The sequence below is a fragment of the Eurosta solidaginis genome, chromosome 1 (genome assembly GCF_040869045.1).
Source record: "Eurosta solidaginis isolate ZX-2024a chromosome 1, ASM4086904v1, whole genome shotgun sequence".
NCBI lineage: Eukaryota > Metazoa > Arthropoda > Insecta > Diptera > Tephritidae > Eurosta > Eurosta solidaginis.
In genome coordinates this window covers 381,229,570-381,244,991 of record NC_090319.1, presented here as the reverse complement: position 1 = coordinate 381,244,991, position 15,422 = coordinate 381,229,570, and the positions used below count along the sequence as shown (strand labels likewise).

The 15,422-nt window shown below is 37.7% G+C and overlaps 1 protein-coding gene across 7 annotated transcripts in view; it reads left to right on the top strand.

Moving 5' to 3' along the window:
- Window positions 1-15,422, top strand: part of cv-c (crossveinless c) — a 592,078-nt gene that overhangs the window by 324,148 nt on the left and 252,508 nt on the right. Inside the window, exon 3 of one of the 7 annotated variants that reach the window (XM_067763243.1) lies at window positions 7,578-7,655. The exons of the other annotated variants lie outside the window; for them this stretch is intronic. The gene's annotated coding sequence lies outside the window, so the exon portion shown is untranslated. The remainder of the gene's footprint in view (window positions 1-7,577; window positions 7,656-15,422) is intronic. 7 annotated transcript variants of the gene reach the window in all.

Below are 15,422 nucleotides of genomic sequence, written 5' to 3'. Positions count from 1 at the left end.
AAATACGAAAAAAGGGATGAAACATGGTAACTGGATTGGTTTATTGACGCAAAATATAACTTTGGAAAAAACTTTGTAAAATGGGTGTGACACCTACCATATTAAGTAGAAGAAAATGAAAAAGTTCTACAAGGCGAAATCAACAGCCCTTGGAATCTTGGCAGGAATACTGTTAGTGTTATTGAATATATAAATAAATTAGCAGTACCCGACAGATGATTTTCTGGATCACCTGATCCACATTTGGTCGATATCGCGAGAACGCCTTCACATATACATCTAAGGGCCACTCGCTTTTAAAACCCTCATTAATACCTTTAATTTGATATCCATATCGTACAAACACATCCTAGAGTCAACCCTGGCCCACCCTAATGGCGATATCTCGAAAAGGCGTGCACCTATAGACCTAATGCCCACTCCCTCTTAAAATGCTCAGTAACACCTTTCGTTTGATACCCATATCGTAAAAACATTCTAGAGTCACCTCTGGCCCACCCTAATGGCGATATCTCGAAAAGGCGTCCACCTATAGACCTAATGTCCACTCCTTCTTAAAATGCTCAGTAACACCTTTCCTTTGATATCCATATCGTACAAACATTCTAGAGTCACCCTTGGCCCACCCTAATGGCGATATCTCGAAAAGGCGTCCACCTATAGACCTAATGCCCACTCCCTCTTAAAATGCTCAGTAACACCTTTCGTTTGATACCCATAACGTACAAACATTCTAGAGTCACCCTTGGTCAACCTTTATGGCGATATCTCGAAAAGGCGTCCACCTATAGAACTGAGGATTACTCCCTTTTAAAATACTCATTACCACCTTTCATTTGATACCCATATCGTACAAACACATTCTAGAGTCACCCTGGTCCACCCTAATGGCGATATCTCGAAAAGGCGCCCACCTATAGACCTAATGCCCACTTTCTCTTAAAATTCTCAGTAACACCTTTCGTTTCATACCCATATCGTACAAACATTCTAGAGTCACCCCTGGCCCACCCTAATGGCGATATCTCGAAAAGGCGTCCATCTATAGACCTAGTGCCCACTCCCTCTTAAAATGCTCAGTAACACCTTTCGTTTGATACCCATATCGTACAAACATTCTAGAGTCACCCTTGGTCCACCTTTATGGCGATATCTCGAAAAGGCGTCCACCTATAGAACTAAGGATTACTCCCTTTTAAAATACTCATTACCACCTTTCATTTGATACCCATATCGTACAAACACATTCCAGAGTCACCCCTGGCCCACCCTAATGGCGATATCTCGAAAAGGCGTCCACCTATGGACCTAATGCCCACTCCCTCTTAAAATGCTCAGTAACACCTTTCGTTTGATACCCATATCGTACAAACACATTCTAGAGTCACCCCTGGCCCACCCTAATGGCGACATTTCGAAAAGGCGTCCACCTATAGACCTAATGCCCACTCCCTCTTAAAACGCTCAGTAACACCTTTCATTTGATTCCCATATCGTTCAACTAGAGACACCCCTGGTCCACCTTTATGACGATATCTCGAAACGGCGTACACCTAGGGAACTAAGGATCATTCCTTTTCAAAATACTCATTAACAGCTTTCATTTGATACCCATATCGTACAAACATATTCTAGAGTCACCCCTGGTCCACCTTTATGGGGATTTCTCGAAAAGGCGTTCACCTATAGAACTAAAGCCCAATCCCTTTTAAAATACTCATTATCACCTTTCATTTGATACCCACATCGTACAAACACATTCTAGAGTCAGCCCTGGTCCACCTTTATGGCGATATCCCTAAATGGCGTCCATCCATAGAACTATGGCCTACTCTCTCTTAAAATACTCTTTAATACCTTCCATTTGATACACATGTCATACAACCACATTCCAGGGTTACCCTAGGTTCATTTTCCTACATGGTGATTTTCCTTATTTTGTCTCCATAGCTCTCAACTGAGTATGTAATGTTCGGTTACACCCGAACTTAGCCTTCCTTACTTGTTTATACTCAGTTGAGCAGAGCTCACAGAGTATATTAAGTTTGATTGGATAACGGTTGGTTGTACATATATAAAGGAATCGAGATAGATATAGACTTCCATATATCAAAATAATCAGGATTGAAAAAAAATTTGATTGAGCCATGTCCGTCCGTCCGTCCGTCCGTCCGTCCGTCCGTTAACACGATAACTTGAGTAAATTTTGAGGTATCTTGATGAAAGTTGGTATGTAGGTTCCTGAGCACTCATCTCAGATCGCTATTTAAAATGAACGATATCGGACTATAACCACGCCCACTTTTTCGATATCGAAAATTTCGAAAAACCGAAAAAGTGCGATAATTCATTACAAAAGACCGATAAATCGACGAAACTTGGTAGATGAGTTGAACTTATGACGCAAAATAGAAAATTAGTAAAATTTTGGACAATGGGCGTGGCACCGCCCACTTTTAAAAGAAGGTAATTTAAAATTTTTGCAAGCTGTAATTTGGCAGTCGTTGAAGATATCATGATGAAATTTGGCAGGAACGTTACTCTTATTACCATATGTACGCTTATTAAAAATTAGCAAAATCGGAGAAGGACCACGCCCACTTTAAAAAAAAAAAATATTTTTAAAGTAAAATTTTAACAAAAAATTTAATATCTTTACAGTATATAAGTAAATTATGTCAAGATTCAACTCCAGTAATGATATGGTGTAACAAAATACAAAAATAAAAGAAAATTTAAAAATGGGCGTGGCTCCGCCCTTTTTCATTTAATTTGTCTAGGATACTTTTAACGCCATAAGTCGAAGAAAAATTAACCAATCCTTTTGAAATTTGGTAGGGGCATAGATTTTATGGCATTAACGGTTTTCTGTGAAAATGGGCGAAATCGGTTGATGTCACGCCCAGTTTTTATACACAGTCGTCCGTCTGTCCTTCCGCATGGCCCTTAACACGATAACTTGAGCAAAAATCGATATATCTTTACTAAACTCAGTTCACGTACTTATCTGAACTCACTTTATCTTGGTATGAAAAATGAACGAAATCCGACTATGACCACGCCCACTTTTTCGATATCGAAAATTACGAAAAATGAAAAAAATGCCATAATTCTATACCAAATACGAAAAAAGGGATGAAATATGTTAAGGTAATTGGATTGTTTTATTGACGCGAAATATAACTTTAGAAAAAACTTTATAAAATGGTTGTGACACCTACCATATTAAGTAGAAGAAAATGAAAAAGTTCTGCAGGGCGAAATAAAAAACCCTTAAAATCTTGGCAGGTATTACATATATAAAGAAATTAGCGGTATCCAACAGATGACGTTCTGGGTCACCCTGGTCCACATTTTGGTCGATATTTGGAAAACGCCTTCACATATACAACTACCACCACTCCCTTTTAAAACTCTCATTAATACCTTTAATTTGATACCCATATCGTACAAACTCATTCTAGAGTCACCCCTGGTCCACCTTTATGGCGATATTTCGAAAAGGCGAAGACCTATAGAATAAAGCCCACTCCCTTTTAAAAATACTCATTAACACCTTTCATTTGATACCCATATCGTACAAACAAAATCTAGAGTCACCCCTGGTCCAGAAAGGCCTACTCCCTCTTAAAATACTCATTAACTCCTTTCGTTTGATACCCATATTGCACAAACGAATTCTAGAGTCACCCCTGGTCCACCTTTATCGCGATATCTCGAAAAGGGGTCCACCTATAGAACTAAGCCCCACGCCCTTTTAAAATAATCATTAACACCTTTCATTTGATACCCATATCATACAAACAAATTCTAAAGTCACCCCTGGTCCACCTTTATGGCGATATCTCGAAAAGGCGAACACCTATAAAACGAAGGCCCACTCCCTTTTAAAAATACTCATTAACACCTTTCATTTGATACCCATATCGTACAAACAAAGTCTAGAGTCACCCCTGGTCCACCTTTATTGCGATACCTCGAAAATGCGTCCACCTATAGAACTAAGGCCCACTACCTTTTAAAATACTCATTAACTCCTTTCGTTTGATGCCCATATTGTGCAAACAAATTCTAGGGTCACCCCTGGTCCACCTTTATGGCGATATCTCGAAACGGCGTCCACCTATAGAACTAAGGCTCACTCCCTTTTAAAATACTCACTAACACCTTTCGTTTGATGCCCATATTGTGCAAACAAATTCTAGGGTCACCCCTGGTCCACTTTTATTGCGATACCTCGAAAATGCGTCCACCTATAGAACTAAGGCCCATTCCCTTTTAAAATACTCATTAACTCCTTTCGTTTGATACCCATATTGCACAAACGAATTCTAGAGTCACCCCTGGCCCACCTTTATGGCGATATCTCGAAACGGCGTCCACCTATAGAACTAAGGCTCACTCCCTTTTAAAATACTCACTAACACCTTTCGTTTGATGCCCATATTGTGCAAACAAATTCTAGGGTCACCCCTGGTCCACCTTTATGGCGATATCTCGAAACGGCGTCCACCTATAGAACTAAGGCTCACTCCCTTTTAAAATACTCACCAACACCTTTCATTTGATACCCATATCGTACAAACAAAGTCTAGAGTCACCCCTGGTCCACCTTTATTGCGATACCTCGAAAATGCGTCCACCTATAGAACTAAGGCCCACTCCCTTTTAAAATACTCATTAACTCCTTTCGTTTGATGCCCATATTGTGCAAACAAATTCTAGAGTCACTCCCTTTTAAAATACTCACTAACACCTTTCGTTTGATGCCCATATTGTGCAAACAAATTCTAGGGTCACCCCTGGTCCACCTTTATGGCGATATCTCGAAACGGCGTCCACCTATGGAACTAAGGATTACTCCCTTTTAAAATGCTCATTAACACCTTTCATTTGATACCCATATCGTACAAACGCATTCTAGAGTCACCCCTGGTCCATCTTTACGGCGATATCTCGAAAAGGCGTCCATCTATAGAACTTAGGTCCACGCCCTTTTAAAATACTCATTAATACCTTTCATTTGATACCCATATCGTACAAACGCATTCTAGAGTCAACCCTGATCCACCTTTATGGCTATATCCCTAAATGGCGTCCACCTATAGAACTATGGCCCACTCCCTCATAAAATACTCTTTAATGCCTTTCATTTGATACACATGTCATACAAACACATTCCAGGGTTTCCCTCGGTTCATTTTCCTACATGGTTATTTTCCCTTATGTTGTCACCATAACTCTCAACTGAGTATGTAATGTTCGGTTACACCCGAACTTAACCTTCCTTACTTGTTTCAATATATATCTTAGGGATGTAGGCAATTAACTGCACATTATTCAGTATACAAAACAAATTTCTAAAGAATCTTCTGATTCTGCGGATTTGCGCATTCCTTTGTTTGCTTCTATCTTAGTTAGTGCATTTACATATTTTTTCTTAATAAGACAACAGTCTTACAAGTGTCACAGTTTTTAAACACCCAGCGCTTCTTTCAGAATAATGACATAATTTAGTGTTGCTGTTCAATTCCACTTTAATTTCAATTGTATATGGCAAGTTGCAATACGTTATGCAATAACGTAAATTTCGCACTCATTTTGTTAACATTTGCTAAGTGAGTTGGAAATGTATCTGAAATGTTCGATAAAAAGAAACACCAATAAAAAGATGATAAAAAAATTTCAAGGACTACCTTTAATAACAGACATAGTCTTGTTGAATTTTGACTAAAAAACTTTATTAATAGCTCTTGTAAAAGAACTTTGGAATTTAAAATTATAAAGGTAGAGCGCGTGTTTAAATTTTAAATAATCAACTAGTTTATCCCAAGTACATGGTTTGCCATAAATTGAAGGATTGCGCTCCACCTTTATAGTTTTAAATCCTAAAATTATTTTACAAGAGCTATTATTACAGTTTTTTAGTCAAAATTCAACAAGACTATGTCTGTATTAAAGGAAAAATTGCCTTCTATTTTTTGGTCCATTTATATAAAGGTAGTCCTTAAAATTTTTTTATCATCTTTTTATTTTAAATTTTTTAGTACTGCCTACAAAAAGGCAATTGCAACTTTGATTAGTAATTTAAGTAATTCCTAAGTGAAAATTCTTATCTTTATTTATTTGTTCAAAATAACAAGATTTAAGAGAATTAGTGAAATTTTCGCTGACAACACTGGCGAAAACAATATAATCCACCTCGCGTCATAACAAGAGAATTCCACCTTGTTTGTCAGCTACTTAATTTGCACAGCTGAAAATCGTGGTGAAATTCGCATACCCCTGAAAGTCTAAAAGAATCGTGGTAAAAGTCGCGTACGCCTTAAAGTATGCAAGAATGTGCATTGAGTTGGGCCTTCAACGAGGTGGAATTCTAACAGCGATTCTAATCTTCGAAATAGTTCGACTTGTGTGTTACGTACCTCAAACTTGTTGATCGAACATTGCACTGTCACCGAGTTTTTAACTATATTTCAGGTTTCAAGTCTCTAGATATGCAGGAAGTTAGTTAAAAATCAATTGCAAGATTCCAAATTTGAAACTAGGTTTCTCAATATCTCGATCCATGCGCCACCTAGCGGATTTTTTTTGATAAAATATTGCATTGTCACCGGGTTCTGACTTACGGCCCAAGTTTCATATCTCTAGCTTACTGGGAAGTTACTCAAAAATCGATTGCAAGATTTCCCTCGTTTTTCAAGGATTTATAGTTATCTCACTTAGCGCGCCACCTAGCGGAATTTTGTTTTCTTTAAATTGTATTCTCACCGGGTCTCGAACTATGGGCTAAGCTACAAGTCTCTAGGTAACCGGGAAGTTAGTTAAAAATGGATTGAAAGATTCCGAAATTGAAATTAATTTTCCTAATATCTCGATCCATGCGCCACCTAGCGGATTTTTTTTGATAAAATGTTGCCTTGTTACCGGGTTTTGACTTACGGCCCAAGTTTCATGTCTCTAGCTCACAGGGAAGTTACTCAAAAATCAATTGCAAGATTCCCTACGTTTTTTCAGGGATTTTCGTTTATCTCGATTCGTCTGCCACCTGGCGGCATTTTGTTTTCCACGAATTGTAGTGACATCGACTCGCAAACTATGTGCTAAGTTTCAAGTCTCTGGATCACCGAGAAGTTAGTCAAAAGCCGATCGCAAAATTTCCATTTTAAAATTAAGTTTCTGTATATCTCCTAGCACTTGCATTGTAATGTCTCTCAGGTCTGAACTATGTTCTAAGTATCAAGTATCTAGCTCAACGGGAAGTCACTGAAAAAGACTTTTCCGTGGGTCAAAAATTCGTATGGAAATGAGGGGACAAACATGAAAGTGACTTAATATAAAGGTAATAATAATAATAATAAAAGTGTAATTGCTTGAATTCTCAGTATTTTGATACAACGTTTCACATATTTCAATTGGTAGTGTACAAGTACAAAATGATACCTAATATGAGTACACTTGGCAATTCAAGTGAAGTTCTCTTAGTTTGAACATAGCTTTAGTACACATTTTAATTTTTACGTACTCTATAATTTTTAAAAACTTTTATAAATTTTATTTTGTTTCCCTTTTTTCAGGTAAGGACCTCATTTGAAAAAAGCTCAAATCTTATTTCAAACAACTTACAAAAACTAAAGAGGACAATACAAATAAACGTAAGTGAGCTCAATTCAAGTAAATAATCACAAAATTTTAGGATACGCCTGTTGTTGTTTTTGTTGTAGCGATAAGGTTACTCCCCGAAGGCTTTGGGGAGTGTTATCGATGTGATGGTCCTTTGCCGGATACAGATCCAGAACACAGCTCCATTAAGGTGCTAGCCCGACCATCTCGGGAACGATTTATATGGCCACATGAAATCTTCCGGCCATCCCTCCCTCCCCACCCCTAGGTTCCATAAGGAGCTTGGGGTCGCCAGAGCCTCGTCTGTTAGTGAAACGGGATTCGCCCCTCGAAGGTGATTTGACAATTGGGTTTGGAGAAGATATATATTGCGCTGGCAACCTGAAAAGGTTGCGCTACACAACCCCTTGAATCTGGTATTTTAGTTGGCTCTTAAGACAGGCATACCTACCGCGAGTATATTCTAACCCCCTGACCCGATGGGGGTTAGGATACGCCTCCGTTCTAAATATTGAAGTTCGACTAGAAACCTATATTAGAAAAGAGCAGATCGAACACATATGTGTTTTAGTAATCTTAGAGAGTGAGAAGACAAGAGTTATAACACCGAAGTGGGGACTCTTGCATCATGTCGGACGCCCTTTTAATACCCCATCGGGCAGGCTTTTTGAAGCTTTCTCAAAAATTAATTCACTCGTGAAAGCAAAAATCTGCACTGTGCACCTGCTATTTTTCCCATGAGTTGCGTGCCAAGAATCGAGAAGGAGAGAGTGAGAAGATGACACATGAGATACGCCTTTTTATACCACAGACGACCTTTCGTTAGCCCTTGAACGAATTTTTTTAAACTCTCACTCACGTACAAAGCATAAGCTTTTAAGGAAAAAGCAGCTTTCTACTGAGCAACCACTAATATTTTCTAAAGTGTATTTTTTTTACAATACCGATTTGCCAACTTTTTTGGGTGTTCTAAAAAATTCTCTTTCCAAATCCAAATCCCGAGGGCTCGTTCATACTTTTATATGAAAGCTCAGTAAATTACAATGATTAGTTACGGCATGTTTTAAGATATCTTTTGATATTTCATGTCGAAGACACTACTACTTACTCATTCGAGTTAAATTTTTTCAACTGTCACAGATGTTCTATCCAAAAATCTCAATATGGACTGAAAAAGCTCCAAAAATTATGTATATACGGTAAAGTTCAGAAAAGGGTGAAACAAGTTTGCAATATGACTCCAAAAAGACCTACAATGACGTGCGTTGTTATTATAATCGGTGGCAGCTATTATGCGGATTTTCTCAGAGCACCCTGCCCTCCTTAAGACGCGACAAAACGCAGTTCCAGCTTTTAGTTAGTAATACGCTGACGACGTAATGCTTTTAGTATCATTGCTCTCTCCTTGTCAAAGCTAAGCAGAAGTTAGCTGATGTCGAAGCCCTTCCCACTTAACTATCTCCGAAGCAGTAAACCTTAAGGCCACCGACTCACCTAAAACAATTAATCTGAAATAAACAAATGTACATGCTTATGTGCATTTATTGATAAAGTGGCATTGCGCATGTGCATTTATATACGTAATTTTTGTGTGGCAGCATTTTACAGATATTATGAGGATAGACTGATATGGTTTGAGTTGTGGTTCAAAATACGACTTCTTTATTGCCGACTGTTTCTTCATAAAGATACGTTTTAACGAAAACCATAATTTATAACCTAAAAAGCGTTGGTATGCTAAAACGAAGCGCCTTCGCTCTGAATAAAAATTTAAACCCCACATAATTTCTTCCAGTTTACAGTTTTTGTTCTCATTTTCGCCTGCAATTATGCTTACCGCACCGCGCAGCTAAAGAATAATTTTATAGCCCAACAAAGGAGACAAAGCTGTGACAACTAATAGCTTAATACCCACTGCTACTTCCAAAACTGTCATCGAGCCTCATTTAAACAAAAAACCACTTAACCGCCCACGCGACTAATTTTCGAAGCTCGTATTTCAGTATAGCCACAAAAGACAAAAACAAAGCAACGGCAATATCATTGAGACAAAACAAAGGATTCAAATATGCTGTGAAGCACCGACATTTGCCGACATTTACAAAAAAAAGTTGATGACTCACCAAACGGCAGTCGGCGTAGAAAATGTTGACATACGCAAATTGCTTCGCAAACTCGTGCGCGCTTTTTGTATGGCTGAGTGAATCAAATAAAAAAGAGTACAACCAGAGCTCGCTCAGATGGCAACCGCAACATCGGCGCATTTGCGCGGCTATCATAGATGATGCACAACTATTGCGTACCGCGTGTTGCGCTCTAAATGTTGCATGTTTAAATGCGTGCAATTCAAATTGCAACCAACTGCCGTTGGAACAGCAAACACCTTCAACAAAGAAAAAAACTGTTCACTACACATAACCGACATTTTGTTTATGCTAGTTTAATGTATTTTAATTTTTATTCGCTTGCATGCGCTAAACAATTTTATTGGGCAGATTCAATTGAAGCCATCATTGCAGCAATTGCAGTAATCAGAGCCAACAGCGCGCGATCGCATGCCGCCTGCCAGTTTTGTAAAATTTGTCTGCTAAAATTGCCAGCGGCAATTCAAATCGAAACCTAAATTATATTTTACCGCGCGGCAGATATCGCTTACTGCGCGTTATATGTGTACTTTTAATTGCGGGCATAAAGATGCTTAAGCCTAAAAGAGCATATGCACATATACATACATACACATACACGCACACACACACACATTTATACTCAAAAAATCTATGAAATCAATTGCTTGATGGGGCGTTAATTGCGCGCTGATCGCATTTGAAAATCAAAAGTAAACGAGCTAATAAGAAAAATCATTTTGCGCGTGCAACAAACCAAGAAAGAGGCTGACGCGCAACTTGCAGCGCGTGCATCTTCATGCAATTCACGCAGTGGTTGGCAATAGCCGCGCGCCTCAACAATAAAATCAGCAAATTGGCAAAAAATATTGACCGCAGACATGCATATGCAAAAATAAGTCGTTCTTCAGCAACATCTTTGTAACTCGTGCCAGCGCCAACTACTGGCGTGATGAGAAATAAGGCAATTTGCGATTTTATAGCTCGCCGAAATTATTTTTTTCTTTTTCACTTGAGCGCGCGTATTAATTTTACATTGCTTTATTGGAATCTTGTGCATTTCCGTGCGCTTGTTATTTTTGTATTCACGTTTGCTATGCGCAAAAATATAAATCAAGCAAATGTTGGTTTTATTATTATCATAACGGACCGCCTTAGTGGACTGTGCCGATTTATGACCGGTAGACACATTTGTTTAGATTCTATCGACAAAACATGGCATAACTCCGTTTATGCTTGTTTGTTTATTTCTGTGCTCTGATTTGTGCTTTCAAAATAACATGTGTAGCATTTTTGTATGCACTGAAATTGTATCGCTATAGTGGCGGATCCAAGAACTTATGTGTGGTGGGGTGAGGAAGGAGGTTGGTTGTGAATTGGATCAACGCTTCGACTTTTTTCAGCTATTAATGATCTTCTTATCCTAGCCCTTCAACATCGTCTACTTCTTCTTCTTTTAGCGATAAAGAGTCTACCAGAAGGTTTTGGATAATCTTATCGATTTTAATGGTCCTTTTCCGGGTATTGATCCGTTACAGCCTGATCCTTCCTTGAAGAGCTTTAGGTCGCCTCAGGAAGTTGAGGTTAACATTTGGGTTAGATAAGCTTTAAATTACGCTAGCCGATCTTAGTCCGAGTAAAGTATCGGAGTACCTCGCTACTAATGAGCACCTTAATCTAGCCTAATTTTTTCCACCTATTAGGCGGCTGTCTCCGCTCTTCGTCTCACTATTATGCTCACATACACTGAGCGTTGCTGCGCCTGTAACCAGCTTGGTTCTGTAGAACAAAATTCTTCATTGAGGCGCTGCGACATTCGCCATCATTCCAGATATTTTTCCGCATTCGCATTCCGCCTATTATACTTGTCCAAGGACGGATATAAATTGTCGACAACAAATTTCTTTTCCTCCGATTGTCAAGCCAAAGCGCGAAGAGGAAGGGAGAAGGCTACGGGCAATTTCGTATCCGTGAAATTACTTCGTCATTATCGACGATTTTTCACAGAGATTGTCCAACCACTGTTACTCACAGTTATCGAAATTGAGTAGACGTTTGTCGAGTCAACTCGCAAATAATGAGACATACTGCTGTACTTATAAGAAGATGGATCGAGATGTGACGGAGACAGATTTAAATTTTCGAACTATTGAGTCTAATGTGTATGATTTTTCCTCCTTAAAATGTAAAACTCTTTTTGCGCTGTGCACGAATTTTGTGAAATGGTTGAGTTGTTATAGAAAACGGAACAGAAGTGAATTGCAGACAAACTGGGTTGCTTTTTTAGGGAGTTTAAAACAGTGATTCAAATCACCGTTGATTTAAAAATCACAAAAGGAGAATTACACCGATTCTAAAATCACCGATTTGCTCAGCACTTATATGTAGTGAGCGAGGTACATGCTCCCGCCCTTTGGTTTTATCGTAGCGTCAACGATTGCTCTTAAAGAGAAGCTGCGAGAATATAGCAGAGGTTTTGTGACCTTGATCCTTGAGCAGGTTCTCGACACTAAACTTTTACTACTTTGTAATGCTCTAGTACTCAGATGCTCTAACACATACAACAACGTTTCTCAGAGTGCGTAAAGAACATTTGCCTTTGTCGCTGATCTAAGTGAAGCTTTAAAAAGCTTTTACGATGGACCAGCAAAAGAGTGGATATATTCATTAGATTGATAGTTTAGTTATAGAAATTTAAATGAATTTTTTGAATTATAAACAAAAATTATGGCATACTATTTATTATGCAATGATCGCTGCTTTGAAAGCTTCTCGTGCAAAAAAAAAAAAACATTTATTGTGGAGTTGTTTTTGAGCTAGGCCCTCCTTTTTCTTAAATCAATCTACCTCAAAATCAATGGAAGCAAAAAATTATGATGATTTTATATAACCCCGTATTTCTGTATAAAGGCCAAACCATTCAAAAGTTCACTGAACTTAGTGCACCAAGCTACCAAAAGCCTGAAAGCACATGACTCCAAATTATTTTTTAACTAAGTAAACAACAATAGTTCGGAAATAAAAAAATGTATAGAAAAAGTACACTTTATTTGTAATCTAGTTAGCGCCAGCGATACTTTTCAAAGCAACAGCTGATTGTTTATACTATCAACAAAAAATTTCCATTACAAATTAAACTTGTTTCTTTGATACGTTAAAAGTGCATTACGTTTGACCACAACTATGAAAAATAAAAAAAAAAAAGTTGAAACTTAAGATTAAAATAACAATTTGTTGTTTAGATTTGTGTAAAGGAGTAAAGTAACAGGTATAAAAGAAAACCAAAAAAATTTAATTTTGTTTACTTTGGCACCTCATTAATGATGCAGCTCACGGAAGACGCAAAACCGCATAGTCAAAACGACACAGTTAGGCATTTTCCATAAAAGGCAGAAACACAATGCCGACGGACGATGCCCAACAAAGTGTCGTCGACCTCTTATTTTTTATTATATCATATCTTTTCTGCGTCTATTGACGAGAAAATCTAAGTTTTCGCCTCTATCAGCGTTCAATATAGAAATGATTTTTTCGAATCGACTGTTTCGATTTTGCTGTAGGCGAATTTTCTAATCGGATCATTCGTCATTCATCACTAGCGAGTTTGGGCCTTAGAAGGCAATGGCCCAATCAATTTCCGACAACAAATCGAAAATTTTTTGATAACAAATTGACAACGCACTCCGATAGTAAATGGATAACTTATCGATATTTAAGCGATAACTCTTTGTTAACAAATCGATACGTTTTTGATAAAATAACGCTAAATTTCCAACAAATAATCGACAACTCTTTAACAACATATTATTGACTTTTTGATAACAAATCAATATTTTTTGATAGCAAATCGATAACTTTTCGATAACAGCCATATAATTTCAATCAATAATCGATTACTTTTTGACAACTTATTCATTACGTTTGTTATCGATAGCAAAAAACTGTGATAGCAAATCGATAATTCGTCTGTACTTTGTTAATAACACACGTATGTACAACAAATCGATAACAACCCGTCGATACTTAGAAAGTTAAGAACACGCCGTACGGTTTTCTTTCCTTTTCTTTTATTTTATTTTATTTTATTTTCTTTTCTTCTAAATCGAAAATAATATACTATTTCCCTAAATAGGTAAATTTACATGGAACGGCCCACATGTGCTCGTGAATTTGTTACAACGCATCTGGAATGCATCATAACACACCATGTGTTTTTCAATTGTCCAAGTCAATAGCAGGAAAAATATTCAGTGAATTTCCAACCAATATATGTATATAGTTAGACTAGGTTTTACCCGCGGCCCCGTCCGTAAGGAGAAAATAAAAATATTGGTTATTCGCGTTAGCCTGTTTATCCCGGACGGATCCCGAAAACCATCCTAGAATGATCCCGGAATAGTCCAGAAAAAGTCCCGAGATGACCACGACGGAATCCCGGAAGGATCCGATCCAGAAATATTGCCGAAATGAACCCGACGGATCCCAGACGAAACCAAAAATGCCACGAAATGACCCCGACCGCATCCCGAAAACCGTCCAGAAATGATCCCGGAAGGGTCCCGAAAGTGCCACTGTTGACTTTGTAACTTTGTAAGCTTTCGACTTATTTGACCCAATGAATTTGTAATATTGGTGAAAGTCGGAATACTTAAAATTATAATGTGTAAAAATTATTAAAAATTTATTGTTCGAAGGGATCGTGGGACCTCCTCCTTTTCATTTTCGAAAAATCTTTAGCCAGTAGACTATTGTCTATCTGTGTCCCGAATTTCATCATTTTAACATCGGTAAATATCACATGCTATTCTTTCGGCAATTTTTACATATATTTGGATTGGATATATACACTGATTTCATTTGGACATAATTTTGAAAATCTGGAACCTGTACATGAGGCGAATTATTTGGACAGTCCAGCCAAATTCATATTATCTGGCAACCCGTATTTGCCAGTGTTGTACTTCTTCTTGCAGTGCTGTACAATTAGTGAAGTGTTAACTGTATAATTAATTGGTTAAGAGTTTGTTGCTCTCCTACAGTCGCACCTATCTGGTCACACTGCACTATCCGCCCCCTGCAGGCGGATAATTCAGTGTATTTCAATTCGTTTTAAAATTAGTATACCCTGCAATTCGTTTTAAAATTAGTATACCCTGGTAAATCTTTTTAACGTAGGTACATAAACCTGTTTGATTTTTATTTATAAAGTCCATTTAAGTTATAAATAAAATCGAAAATCAAGAAATGCTTGTAAGTATTCTCACGTTTAATAGTTCTTTGTAATTTGTGTTTTATTTATTTTTTTTTTTTTTTGAAAAGCCACAGGCATAATTTCAATTCCATTTTCGCAGTCACTCAATTTCAATACAAATCACAATATTCACGCACATAAATCGCATATAAATAAAGTTATCGAAAGAAATTGCAGCAAATAAACTAAGTAAGCTAAAATAAACAACAAAATATTTAAATATGGTGCCAATTTTGAAATTGGCAATTTATCAAGCTGTCATCTCATATCGCGCGCTCAGCGCCAGTTTGATGGCGCGATCGCAACTTTCACACTCTAATGTTGCAGGCAACTTATTTTATGTGGGTATATGTATGGCGTCTTTTGTATGTATATATATATGTATATTCCCAATTGACATTTTTGTTTAAGCCCAATTCCAGATG